The sequence below is a fragment of the Zosterops lateralis genome (genome assembly GCF_965231275.1).
Source record: "Zosterops lateralis genome assembly, chromosome: 4".
Taxonomy (NCBI): Eukaryota; Metazoa; Chordata; class Aves; order Passeriformes; family Zosteropidae; genus Zosterops; species Zosterops lateralis.
In genome coordinates this window covers 32,858,290-32,873,109 of record NC_139765.1, presented here as the reverse complement: position 1 = coordinate 32,873,109, position 14,820 = coordinate 32,858,290, and the positions used below count along the sequence as shown (strand labels likewise).

The following is a 14,820-nucleotide window of genomic DNA, read 5'->3' as shown; positions in this document are numbered from 1 at the left end:
GCAAATGTGAGACTTTGGAAAGTTGGAATTTAAGGTTAGTTATTAGTTAATTCTGTGAGTTCATTAATGTTGTTGCACTTGATCAAAATAGTTTCTTAGATTTGTGGTATTATAAAATATGAATAATTTTTAAAAAACTATATGTGATATTTTATAGAATTTATATTGATTCAAATCACTGATGTTTGACAAATCACATCTACATGACAGTTAAGAGAAGGTATTGATCATCTTTATATGGGCTTTAAATTTTTTTTTGTTTCTTACTTAAGAGCATTTAAAAAGACATTGAACTATAAGTGATAATTTGTGTTAGTTGTTTTCATCTTTTAGAAATTAGCTATTTTTAATGGAGAAATATTAATGGCATCAACTCCTGGAATCACAGTGTTTGTAAACATCCATTTCTAAAGTAAGCCATCTTCCACAGATCCATTGTCTCAAACGGATTAATAACCACATTTGAAATCTGGCCTTGCTGCAATTCTACGAGTCGAATGCCATGTTTACAGTAAAATGTAACTATTACATACATATCTCCCAGGCTCTAAATCTGTATGCCACATTAGGGAAGCAGTTTCTAATTCACACAGCACTGACAAAAATGACAAAATAATGCATTTTCAGAGAATGTAAGATTTGTCCTGAAATGTAATGAAAATGTGTTACAGAAGCTTGCAGTGCAGAAGGGGGTCTATCTTTTAAAATCATAATTCTCTGGCTTTGTTTCCTATTATTTAGTTTGAGCTCACACAACAGAACTCTTGCATTGAAATATTTTCTCATTTTAAGGAATTAATGGCTCTCCACCAGCCCTTCAACATGTAAAATGAGTAGGTTACTTGTGTCCAGTACATCCAAAAAGAGCCAGGATAAAATAAACATAAGGAGTTGGATATCTTGGAAAAAATCTGTCATGGGTTTGGGTTAATCATCTCCAGAAGAAATTCAACTTGATGCCTGAAATGTAAGACTTCTTGGAGAAAGCAGTAAAGCCTGAGGCAGTGTTGATCTGAAGGAGTGCTCTCCATGGGTCAGAGCTGCTCTGCTGGCAGAGTGCAAACCCAGTTCACAACAGCGGTGCGCTGAAAACTTGTAAAGGACTGCAGGGGCCTTACAGTGCACGCACTCAAGCTTCGGTTACATAGTTCTACTGGTCCAGTTTCTTATTATAAAATAAAACTGAAAAATAAAATCTGTGCCTAATTTTCTAGCCTCCTGTCTGTCAATGATAGTGTAGCATTTTTTCAGTATTCATGGAATGGAGCAATCTTGAAATTATGTTTAAAAATAAATATGTAAAACATCATTTATGTGCATTTATGCAGTGCACTTCAGTATCTGAGTATTTATAAATGATCTAAACATATGAAATATATATTAATATTCTTGCTTTTCACATTCAATTACCAAAAAAAAAATCTATTTGCCTGAAGTTCCTGGACAGGAGGTACTTGCCATAGGTACATACCAACTAATACTGTGAATTTTTATTGTGGTTCTAGTCTTCAGGGTTCCTGTATTCGTATATTCAAACTTTCTGACCACATATTTCACCTGCCTGTGTACTTTCTCTTTGTTCCTGACTCTGCTGTTTTCCAGACTGTTGTAATTTGTGGTGGTATAAGGATTTTATTAGTGAATGTGATCTGTAAGCTAGAGAGTGTGTTTGTTTATTCCAATAAACTTCCTAAACTAGGATTTTATACAATGTAGAGATGGTTACCTGTGCTTTTATAACGTACTAATTTACCAGTTTTTATCAACGTAAAAGGAACTCTACACACACAAAAAAAAAAAAAAAAACAAACCTACCCCAACTCTTACTATTCTTTTGCTAATAATTACCCAGTGATGACTTCAGTAGGAGAGAGATTTCACCAAAAATGTCATCAGAGGTTAAGAACTACTTTTTCCCATTGTTGAATAAGATGATAAAATATTTCAGATAGTTTTATTTTCATCTCCTTCAATTTTGCCTTTCTTTTTTTCTCCTTTTCTTGATATTTTATGTCCAAAATATTTCTAGTGTGATATCTGCATCTCAGCCAGTGTAAATGTAACAAAGTTGATTCCACATTCAGATCCACAGCTTTTAATGCTGCATAAGGCAATCATTTTAGATGAATAGATCCCTGAGTACCGAAGCATTTCAAATCCTTTTTCATTTGACCATTCAGTGACCTGATAACTATTTCCTGTCCCTAAGTAAGGTCATGACCCAGGTCTTAGAGTGCAAAAGACAGATAATTTTAGCAACAAGTTAAATCCAAATGGATTTGGTTGGAGGGGGTAAGGGAGAATAGGTTTGGTTAATTTCCTTTAAAATAAAGTGCTGCAAAACTTGTATTTAGCATGTCCAGTTAAAAGTAATTGTCAAATTTGTTGCTGTCTTGTTTGGATGCCTGAGGACTGTGGTCTATATTGGGATGGTTTGTTTATTTGCTTTGCTTTCACTGAACAGTAACCAATACATTTTTTTACACTTCAAAAAACAATTGCTAATGAAGATGTCATTAAAATGTGTATTCAGATATATTCAAAGTGCTTTCCAAAATGAGTGTTTCAAGCATTAAGTCGTATTACTGTACAAATGGTTTGTAAACATAAGCTACAGATTCTGTGTCTGTAAAAGTGTCACGAATGTTACATTGCACAAATGTTCCTCTTGCAAAAGAATTTCTTTTTGGTATGATGATATAAATAAGGAGTATAATGTGATCTTAGAAATATTTTATAGGTACAAATCTTGTTTCAGTTGGATTCCATGGCACATTTTAAATCACCATTAAAGGAAAGTTTCCTGTAGCAATGGATTTTAATAATTGCATTATTCTAAGCACTTTCAGAGATGAAGTAAAAGGAAGGCCTTCACACCAGAGCTTTTAATTATTTGAAAATGTAATTTATTAAAGTTTGCTTTAAATAAATTTCTTTTTTTTTTTTTTTCCTATTCTGTAAAGGGAACTATGGTGTTATGGAGAATTAGTGTTATCAATGAGGTCAGAGATCTACAGAATTCCAAAGAGACCATTTTCACAAGTTTAGTGTTAAACACACATTGAATTATCTTTCTGTTTTTATAAATAACAGTGTTATTGTTCAGTTACATTTTTCAAGCAAAATATCAAAACAACACTCTTAAATTGAAATAGAAGAATCTAAAATTTTATGCTGTTCAATACTAACTCTTACAGCAAAGTTCTATAGCTTTTATAGATTTCATATAATCCAGAATTGAATGTATGGTGGACCTATAATTTTACAAGGAATTCCAAGTAACTCAAGTATTTTAGTGAAAAAGTACAGTCATGCAGTGATACCTATGTAGCTTTTGTGGTGTGTTATTTCGTAATGTAAATTTTCCTACTTCATAATTTTACAGTTCAATTCTTATCAAAACATGTTAGCAATTTTTGGAAATTTGTAGGTTTGTGCTAGTTTGATGTTTGCACTCAGATATTTTATCTGGCTTATCAGGTAGAATTACTGAATTTTGCAGTTATATTTTTTTTTTTTCTCATATTGGTAAGAAAGGCTGCATTTCAAGATAGTATCTTTGAATACAATTTTGTTTACATGACATTCTAGAATTGTTCTCTCTTTGCAGGTTTCCAATCCAACATGATTGTAGCTTCATAAATTAGCACATTTATAGAACGTTATAGATAACCTAGTCCACACAATGAGATAAAGAAACCCAAGTACTCAGACAAAAGAACTTCACTTTCACAATCATCATTAAACAAGTGCATTATGAATAACTGTATTTTTTTAATGATTTCTAAGTACACAATGAGTATCAGGCTTACTAAGTCTCTGACTGTGGAAAGACGTTTCTCTAAAACATATGCATGCTTTTTGTTTTTGATAAGAAGCAAGCTCAGCAGTTTTTACATGATGAGACCAGTGATATCTCTTGTGAAAGATAGAATGTGACTTTTAAAAAGGAGGAACTTAAGCTCTGCTGTGTATTTTTAAGTTAAATTTACTGAGCATTTGCTTTAGTACCTGATGTATATTTTGTAATTGAGAAATTAGCAGTGAATGCAAAAAGAAAAGAAGCTATGTGCCACTAAGCCAGAAAGTTCTGATTTAACCTACCAATGACCTGGCTTTGTTTGTTCAGATGACAGTTCTAAAAGTGTGCAGAGAATATTCCTTTTTAATACAGTTATTTGCCGCAAGCCGTGACCTTACTGCCTGTCGGGGAGCAGGTCTGAATTGGCCCTTTCTCTGATATCGTGACATTGCTTCTGTTGCCTCGATTGTGACCTCTGATTGCATGATACCCCTGAGAGTTCAATTTAATAAGCGTGACTCCTGACTCTTAGCCAGGTCTGCCTTCTTAGGTTTTGTCAGACTCTACTTGTAGTCTGCTCTACATATGCTAAAACACTGCCTAGGCTGCCATCATACTCTGAGCTGTGTGCACTGTATTCAAAATTCTCTTTCAAACATCTTTCACTTATTGCAAATGCAAATGTTTATAAAACCTTTCATGGAATAAATTTTAGAAGTTGTTTCTTTCACATTTATGGCTGCTTGGGATTTTTGGGGTTTATACCTTTGTACAGACAGTTACTACGCTTTCACTAAATTACTAAGCATGTATGTTATCCATGCATCATACTGATTTCTTGCTTCCAAATTTTATTTCCCCTATTAGAGTGTTGTATATTTTTATGACTTCCCATACAGTACATTTGTTCATTATAGAAATATTTGGGGGAAATCCCTTTTTCTCATTGTATAATTAGTCCAGTCACACAACAAGTCAGTAATGATGAGCACCCAGAGCACCTTACGGTGTAGTGACCCAGGACCTGTTTGGAATCTGTTTGGAATCCAGGAGAAGGTGAGTAAAATTAAGACATTTTAAATACCATTGAAAATAAGTTATCTTGGGTTTAGTGACAATTTTGCTACATCATTGCATTCTTTTCTCCTGTTTTCCTCCTCTTCTAGCCAGAATGCTGAAGAAGAGGCTATTCTGAGACCTGGATGCCTTGAGGGTGATGATGCTATTCAGATATTTCTCCAGTTTTAGTACCCCTTGATGCAGTCACTGAACCAGAATATGGAGAAGTTTAAAGATTGAAAGAAAGTTTCAAGAACTGTGGTACAAGTTACAGACAAGTTTCTGTATTTCCTTATGTTCATTTTCTCTATTCTCCTTGCAGATATGTGCCCATTTTTCTGACCTCTGTATCAGTACCAGTAACTTGGTGCTTCTAAAAAATTTATCATTTCAGTAGAGCAGAAAAATCTTGCTGAACAAAATAATGCTTTGGGCTCACTTTTGTAGTTGCATTAAAATTTTTCTGTAAATATTGCCATTTAATACTTCTTTATTTCTTTAAATGCTTTAAAGAATTTTGTTACTCTTTTCAAACAGATTAATTTTATTAAAAATTTTTATTTTGCATAAAAACTATATTAGGATCTTTCATATAAAACAAGTTCTATATAAGGCAGAAAGTTGGTATTTTCTTGTTACACTCAAACTTGGCAATGAAATTCTATTTCTTCTGCTTTGTGACAGTGACTGTTTACAGTGAAGTAAAATCTCGGTTTGGCCAGGGTTTTTTTGGCTTTGTTTTATTTTGTTTGGTTGGTTTTTTGGATGACAAATTCTCATGTAAAATTATGTAATTTTAATAACTCAATTTAGTCTCTAAGGTTTTAAAAGTCATAGTATAATCATCTGTTTTCTTCTTCTGGAGTAAAAAGTATAAGATTAGCTACTGAATTTCCTTAATCTCAAGTGAGAGTTTGCCTACCTAATTAAAATTTATGGGATTTCACTCCTCTCTGGATCAGACCTTAATGCTTTGTAAATTCCTGTGCTATTGAGATTAGATCATCAGCTTAGATTAGATCATCAGCTGCAAACAAGCAAAGTTACAAGTGAACAACTGTTTTAACCTGTTGTTAGACAACTGGTAAAACAAATTACACTTTTAAATTAATTAGTTATGGCTGTCTTAAAAGCTGTTGCAAATATAAACAGAATGCATATGAGGCAACTTCACCAATTTGGAATCATCATGGTATTTAGGTTGTTCCCTCCTTTTCAAACAAATTTTGTATGTATGTATATAGAAATACACATGTAAAGTTAGTGAGTAGGAGAGTTTGGTAGTAAGTTTAGATGAAAAGTTTAGTAAAAAGAAACTAATTTAAATACAATAAGCATAAACTGTTTAAACTCAAGATAAGGGACAAGTTCAATTATATTCAATTCGTATTCTATATTAAATAGAACTGGGGAGTTTGTTTTCATCTTCCCACTAAAAAAGAATTTGAATAAAGTTCTAAACAAAATTCTGTGAAAGAACAGGAGGAGTCAGGGCTAATTTATTCCTTTTTTAACTGATTTCTTCATTCAGTAGGTAAATAATTCAAACCTTCTCTGCATGGATAGAGAAAACCTGTGCCATTGCAACTATAACTGATCCAAAGTCAATATAATTAAGTCAGTTCGATACCTGAGGATACACTTAAATATGTGTTGGTTTCTCTATAATTATATACAGTGTTTTGATTTTTGTTTGTTTTCATGTGTTTACCAGCTGAAAATCACAGTTTAATTAATGAAGAAATCTATATGAATACTAAGCTCTTTGAGACATATGTGTTGATAATTGACCTGGGGCAACTTGTAGGAAAATTGTGGTTTTCTTTTGCTTTTTTTTGCCTGACCTTCTTTACAAACGGGAGGTTGGGTTTTTTAATAGCTCTACAAGACACTGGAATTTCATATTGTTTACTGTCTTCCATGATGTATCAACCAGTTAAATATAACTCAATAAAAACAAATTGTGCTTTTATGTCTGTATTTATTTATAGACACTCATAAATTTAGTGTTTATGGTTGTTTTTAAGCTGGATATAAATATATAAGAATTACACACAATTGGGGATTAACTAATTTTAGATGTAGAGTCTTAAGAAAAAGAAGACTCTGAGTCTGACACATTTTTTTTTCCATTTAATTCAATGAACATTAAATCAAGTCTTGTTTGTACAACGTTTGGCGTAATGATAGGTCGGATCTTCAGTGATACCTCTTGGTTTTGCTACGAAGTAAGTTAAACAACAGCTTTACACTCAGTGTAGGCTTTGTGTGTGTTTTTGACAATGGAGAATAGTTCTGCTGTTACACATTACTGTGCTGACTGAGCTGTGAATTGTTGTCACAGTATATTCATCAAATACCAATAGCTATTTCAAGTCAACATCAGAAATTAAGCCAGAAATAGTTCTGCTCAAACAAAAAAAACCCCTTTAAATTGAAAAATATATAATATTTTGATCTATTGTATATATGTATATATAGTATATGATATAGATAGAATGGATAATCAATCCAGAGGCATTCATAATTAAATTATGTATTGACATTAGTTTGATAATTTTATTATTTCACTTTCAGTGTTACTCTGCATTAAGTACCAATCCTGCATGGTATGTGGGCACATCATATGTGTTGATAAGCATGAGTTCTTAAAAAAAGTTCTTCTATTATTCAGATAACTTGTTATAAAATATGTGTATTCTCAAGAGTAAACATAGTAAAGACTTTTTTAAAATGAAATATCTAAAACTGTGACACAAAATCAAATGTTTTAATTATTCATAGAAAGTATGAGATGATTATCAATGTGATGTAAGTCAGCTTTACTGACTATATTCATTCTGCCCCCAAGTAATAATGTTTTTTTTGTTCCTTTTAATACTTAGAATATGTATCTTCTTGTCACATAGAAGCCTCCAATTTTTATTTTGAACAAAAGTTTTGTTGGGTTTGAATTTTTCAGTCCTTTTCTTGGACTTTTAAGTTCTTCACTACAAACAAAACATACCCTAATGGTTGTCACACTCAATAAAATTGATTGTATTGTGTAGGTTTTGCCCTCTTTATAGTGAACACAGTAGTTAGACCTCCTACACTCTTACTTGTTATTTTGAGAATTCCTTCGGAAGATCTTATGTCTTAAATAATTTTACTTGGTTTATTGAAATTAGAGAAAGATATTCCTCTGGTTTGGACTACATATAAAGTGATATCTCTTCTTGCTTGGAAATGCCATTTCATCACTGACGAACTAAACACTTGTGTTGAAGTTCTTGATTGCTTCTGTCATTTAATTTTAAGAAGTGGGAATGGATAGAAATACAATCTATCAAAATATTTTGTACAAAAAGGGGGGGGGGGGTGATATGTTATGCATCTCTTACTTTTCTCCTCAACAGTAAAAAATCCTCTATTCAGTAGAGAACATCCATCATTAGGAGGTTTATCAATTCCCAAAGTTTATGGGAAAAACTAGAGATTACGTGTTCTAGACAGATTTGAAATTAGAGACAAGAAACTATGTGAGAGTGTAGGCACTAAGAATAAACAAAATAGGCTTAATCTACCGCCATTTATTTACACCTTACATTTACTGATTGATAACTAAGCACTGACATACTGAACATATTATTTCAAAATACTTTTTCACTCTTGATTTCTTTGGTAATTCAAGAGCCTTGACTATCTGAAGAAGTCTTGGTAACTCTTGGCCGTAGTCCAGATTCCCTTCTCAGCAATGCTATTGATGAAAATTTGCCTGTGCAGAGTGGCTGAAGTGGATGCTGTATAGACTACAGAACACTGTGTTCACAGGAGACTACACAAAAGAATGATGTGAAAGTATGGTATAGCACTGTAAAGTCTTTTGTGTTCTTTTTGAATTTTTAAACATCTGAGTGGATCCTGAAGCATGCTGATTGCAGGTGGAAGTAGTTTACATCAGGAACTCTTCTCTTTCTCTCCATATGGATAGAGTACCACCTCTAGTTTCTTCATTTTTGGTTTTGGCAGGGATGGTTTTGAGATTTTTTCTTAAGAACCAACTTAGTTTTCCAAACATAAAGCAATTCCATATTCATAAACTAGAAAAAAAAAAAAAAAAAAAAAAAAAAAAAAAAAAAGAAAAAAAAGAAAAAAAAAAAAAAAAAAAAAAGAACAGTTGCTTCATTTCAGTTGTTGAAAAGTTGAGGCAGCTTCATGTACATACCAGGTGAAAAAGTTTTAGGTTTTTACATCAATGCAGAAAAGTGTCATATGTCTTAGGAAATATCTCAATATGCTGCTTGCTATGAAGAAAATTATAGAACATAAATAAGAAATTGTGTTTAATGTAAATGGAGTAGTACAGGAAAGGATAACAGCCCATAAAAGTTGCAAGAGTTGATCACATTGTCAAATTGCAAGGAACAGTGTTTAGAGATGGCTTGATGTCAGTGCTAGGATAATGAACCTTATGAAACAATTCAAATGGACATGTACCATGTTACAAGAGTAGAAGATGTGAGCATTTTATTGTAGAATGGTAGTTTTCAATGTATTTGTATGATCAGAGGGTTGCAATAGAAGAAGTTAAGTAATCAGGACATACTGGACTTTGATACTACTGGAATATGAATAGGGAGAAATAACTTTAAATTATGTGTTTTAAAAGTACACTATTGAGGATGAAATAAGACTTAGATTTACCTCAATGTGGGAGAAAGAAAATGTTGAGTTTGAACAGTAAGCTAGGGACAGATAAATAGTAGTGCTGTATTCTGCAGGGGCAGGAGGAAGTAGCAAAATAGAAAATAATAGGAAGGTACAAGTATGAAATCCTGTTTTCCTTGAATTCAAAAGCTGAAATTTATACTTTTTTAGTAGTTTAGAAATCTCATTGAAAGGATTCAGCGTTTGCATAATCTAATAATAAGACATCAAAGAGAGAACACAGAAAGCACAGTCTGAAATATAACTGCTGAAATAGAATTAACTAATTGGTGAAGACATTAGAGAAGAAAAGGAGATTTGCAGATCAAATAATAATATAGTAGGCCTTATTTGTAGTTTGAAAAAATTCAAAATACCTGGTAAAAAGATTAAAAGGGCTCAAGTTTCAGGAAAAAAAACCCCTCTTTTTAACTTTTTTTCCTTTCAGTAGCTACTTTTGTAATTTTTAAAAGACATTCTCTAGTACATTGCCCAGCACCCCCATGTTCAAAACTCCTTATTCATTGATAATTGATAAAGTATTTGATAAGACATTTTTAAGCATCAAAAATTATGTAGGTCATAACCTGAGGTAGTATTCTTGTGATGAAATTCTATTTCATCTTTTATTCAACTGTGAACTCACTCAGACACTACTATAAATATATTTATTTCATTCATTCTAGTCCTAGAGATGGAAGTCAATATAGTCAGAAATCTCTCATATGAAAAAATACCTTTTAAAGTTAACTATTATGTTAAAAGAAAAGGTTTTTAAGGTAGAAATGTATGTACCCCATTATCTGAAAATTCCAGACCTGAGTTGTAGATAAACACAATCTGGGGATGCTATAAGCTTCAGTAAGAACTCTGTACCAATTTCTGTAACGTGATGCTACCAACTGTCTGGAAGTCACAAAAGTGTTTCTACTATAATGTATTCACAGAATACCTGTAAGCATGCTATAGACCACTCTAAATACCATTCTTTTTCCAAAACCCCCTGGGGCCTGTTGTGATTGCTATGGATAGCAGTATTTAGTGACTCCTGACAAAGTACACTTCTGATAAATGTTTTAAGTTCTCTGTGGAAAAAAAGAAACTCCTCTCATTTCTCTTACATTCTAGTACACAGGTGGGTTTGGGGGGGGTGAAGAGCAGTGGGGGTTGTAACTTTTAAATTATTGTTTTTCTCCTGCCTATTACCAAATACTTCACTTTTTTGCCTCAATAGCAAGAAGAACTCATGTCATTCTTTCTATTCTGTGTGTATTATACAGATGTGTCAGAAATAAAGTGTTGTTGTTGTAACATGGGAAAAATGTGATTAAAAAGTTGGATTTTAGATTTGGGATTTCAAGGTAATTTATAAATGTGTGATACACACATTATATAACTGTATAGAAGACAGTAGAAATTATAAGGCCTCACAGGGTAGGCTTTGAATTTTCAATAAGAATATTTTCTTTTAGATTTTGTGCATTCATACACATACTTACATATGCCCTCATATTATATCTTTCTGACCAGGTAATTTATGCCATGATACTGACCGAGAAGAAAAATGTAATATATTAATTGTATAGACAATAATTTTATACATAAGTTCAGCTACTTAATTCCTGTATTAAGAACACCAATTCCAGAATACATATTGAGAAAATTAACTCTGGTCACAGATATTTTTATTAAGGGAGGAAAACTTAGAATGCTGAAGAGTTTCCAAGCCCTTCTTTCACATTGTAGGTCTTAGGTTTCTTAGTCTTTTATTTATATTGTACTCCCTATGAAGCAAGGTTTGAAGTGATTTAAATCACATTCTAAACACAAGATTTGAAAGGTTCAATACAGTGCAGGCTTCTCTATATATTTATCAAGAAGCATGATATATTAAAGTTAGACCTTTTTTCTTCCCATCATAAACAAATAGATTTGGAAAAAAAAGTACTATGTTGAATCAGGTTCTTTAGCATCCTCTTGCATATGAATTGATGAAGAGTGGAATAACTGTCATTTGCAACGACTAGGATTGGTGTCTTCCTGGCACAGAAGTTGAGTTCACCCTGAATGCAGACATTGTGTAACCAACTTCCTTCCTTTTGTATGCTGGCTTGTTAACAACACTTGTCCTAGCACTGGAGAACATGCGTTTCAAGTACCCCTTATCCTGATGAGATTTGAATCTCCAGCTTCCACATGCCAAGCTATTCCCCTGGCTGTGTTTCAATCCTCTTTCAACAGTGGCAGCTACAGCTGAGAGCACAAGATCTGTATCTTGAGGGAAAGAAAGAAAACTGACTTCATGTAGAATTTAGGGCACTTCACCTGAAGTAGTTCATAGATCCTTTGCCCTTCTCCTTTACCTCACTTAACAGATTATGCAGAGATAGTTTGATTTAAACTACATAATAGCATCCATTTTTTAAACTGATTGTGAGTCGTACTGTCTCAGAGCACACTCAGCAAACAGATTTGACTGATGAAGGATGACATTTTTCTAGAAACCAAAGTTCAGGTTCTTAAAGATTCACAAATTATTGTGGATTTGATGACCCAGAAAAGAATTTGTTACTTTCCTAGAATATGCAGTTCCAAAGATATTTCAGATGCCAGGGCTTTTCTAAATTCTCCCTATTTAGATGCTCAAATTTTGTAGGAAATTGCCAGTAGGTGGCCCTGACTGCTGCATGATATCTGGCCTCAAGTGCACAGTATCTGTGTGGATGATTATTTGGCAACACCTAAAAATCATTACTATATTAATGCCAACTGAAAGACAATTCCAATCTTAAATTATTAACGTGTGTCATGTTAAAAAAAAAAAAAAGTCAAGAAGATTGAAGTCTTAGAACGATAATCTAATGAGTGTATGATACCTTAAATACCTCTGAAATTAATTTGGGTTTTGATGCCTTCTTTGATGTGTTTCTATTTTCTTTGATAGTCTTAGAGTTGTCCACATTGAACAATTAAAGATTATGGGTCTGATCCATTTCAAAGATGCAGAAAGCTTACAGCTCTTTGGAACTTCTATGAGTGTTAATACTTCTACAAAATCAGGTCCAGGTTTTTAAAAAAACACATTGCCCTAATTTAAGAAAGCCACCAAGGAAATGCTTGTTAATGATACTGGTACACCAGTTTCTTGAATGCATGATGGCCATAAGTGAAATAGAAAAGTGATAATGCAGTGTTTTAATTCATAACATGGGGGTTTTTTGGTAAAAATTATAAAGCTAGATTTTACTTTTAAAAAACAAGAATATGGGTATGTTCCAAATAAGAAAATACAATACAACTTTATAAACAAATTATTGAAGATCATCTGCCCATTTGAGAAAAAAAGCCACTATTACCACTAATATGAACAAGAATATTCTGTCTAATAGCATATATAATTTTAAGGAAGAAAACCTATTGTTTACACTTTTATCTTGGTGAAATTTTTGTTTCAATCATGTTTCAATAATCAACATGAAAAAATAAAAATAAATTCAAATAAAATTTTATTAAATAAAACCAGTTGTGTTTCAAACATAATTAAGTAAAAAATTGAAACTGCAACTAAGGAAAATTATTAAAAATAATTTTGGAAAATAAATTACCAGGTTAAAGGTATTCATAATTTTTGTAAGTTTTATTACAGCTTATTGTACGTTCATCTTCCTTCAGCCATTGTTGACAGACAGACTCAGACATGAACTTCTAATCCTGGTTTATCCCCTATATTGATTTCACTTTTAATAGAGAAAAAGATAAAAACACTCTAGTGAATGCATAAATAATACAAATCATTTTTAATCACAAGACATATTTATCCTTAGAAAGATAGTAACACTGAGCCAACTTTTCTGTTAATACAAATAAGAAAAAAACCTATGTTTTCTTGCGAGATTATTCCTCATTGGAGAACATATGCAGAAGGCTTAATCTCCAGATGATGTGCTCTTACGAGGTCCCTCACAAGGTGTCTTACTCCTGTTATAAATCACTATCTGTTTTTGAGTGAAGAGCTGTATCCTTACAGCTTATCCTTACCAGTGTAGTTGTGGACTTGGAACCCATAAATTTTCAAAATGTAAGCGTTAGATAACTGTCCTCCTGAACCAAGAAGGACATAATTTAGAAAAAAGTGAATATTTTCCCACTTCAATAAAAGAAACTCATGGACAGCATAATTATAATCTGTTAATATTTGGCACTGATTAAATAATTCAGTGCTTGACTTTTTTTGTCAGCCCTCACACCCTCTTTGCTAGATACAGTGACTGTCCATCCAAAATTTTCATTTTCTGTTTTCCTAAGGAGCTAAATGAGAGTTCTTTACATCACCTAAGGATAATTTTTTTTGCCTAAGTTCTAGTCTGTGAGTGACTAGGAAGACATATATGACTTTATATTCTGGACCAGGACCTTGCCTTGAACACATTCAGCCTAAGGAATGGATTTGGTTTGAATAGAGATTCCCTATATTAAGACAAATAAAAACATTTTATTTCAGACTATGAAATAAGGAGCTTTGATACTTTAATTTAGAGCTAAAATTTGAAAGCAATGAGCTCACGACAAAACTAGGTAAGATGCCAGTGAGGAGCTATATTTTGCAGCTTATGCAAAGTAAATTATAAGTTTAAAAAATACTACAGGTAATGTACCAAACTCCTTAAAAGGTGAATTGGTGAATATCCTATAACTTCCGTTTATAATGTCAAAACATACAAAAACAATGGCACTTCTGGCATCTCTGTCTCCACCTCTGCCATCTCTTTGCAGTTACTGAAAGTTAAATCATCCATAGTGAGCAAATGGACTTGATCTTAAGTGGCCTTTGCTGGTTCAAGTGTTCCTGCAGTTTACTAAACACCTTCTAGTAACTGCCATATTCACCTATCAGTGAAGAAACCAGAATCTTTGAAAGGAAAAAAAAAAAAAAGAAAAAAGTTTCAAATGTCTCATAAAAGCCCCAAGTTGAAGGTGCTAAAAAGATGTGACTTATAAAGTTAATGTTTGAGGCTAGAAAATAAAAAAAATTATTCTAATTCATGAATATTGCTATGCAACAGTGATGGCTTCTCTTCACACTCTTCCAATACTGGCCTCATCTTCCTGATGCTTCTAACCATGTCTGTTATTCAGCAGAGTAGTCCAAAAACTGAAGGATTTCCAGAATTGTACTTTTTTTTCTTTCTTTTTCCCCCAAAATGTCACTGTTTTATTCTCTATCTTTAAATACCTTTTATGATCCAAAAGTAGGTAGTAATTTCTGAATA

General features: G+C 32.6%; 1 protein-coding gene across 1 annotated transcript in view; it reads left to right on the top strand.

The window, feature by feature from the left end:
- LRRIQ1 (leucine rich repeats and IQ motif containing 1) overlaps positions 1–14,820 on the top strand; it is a gene marked incomplete at both ends in the record, with an annotated part of 102,926 nt that overhangs the window by 68,998 nt on the left and 19,108 nt on the right. The window lies entirely within an intron of this gene.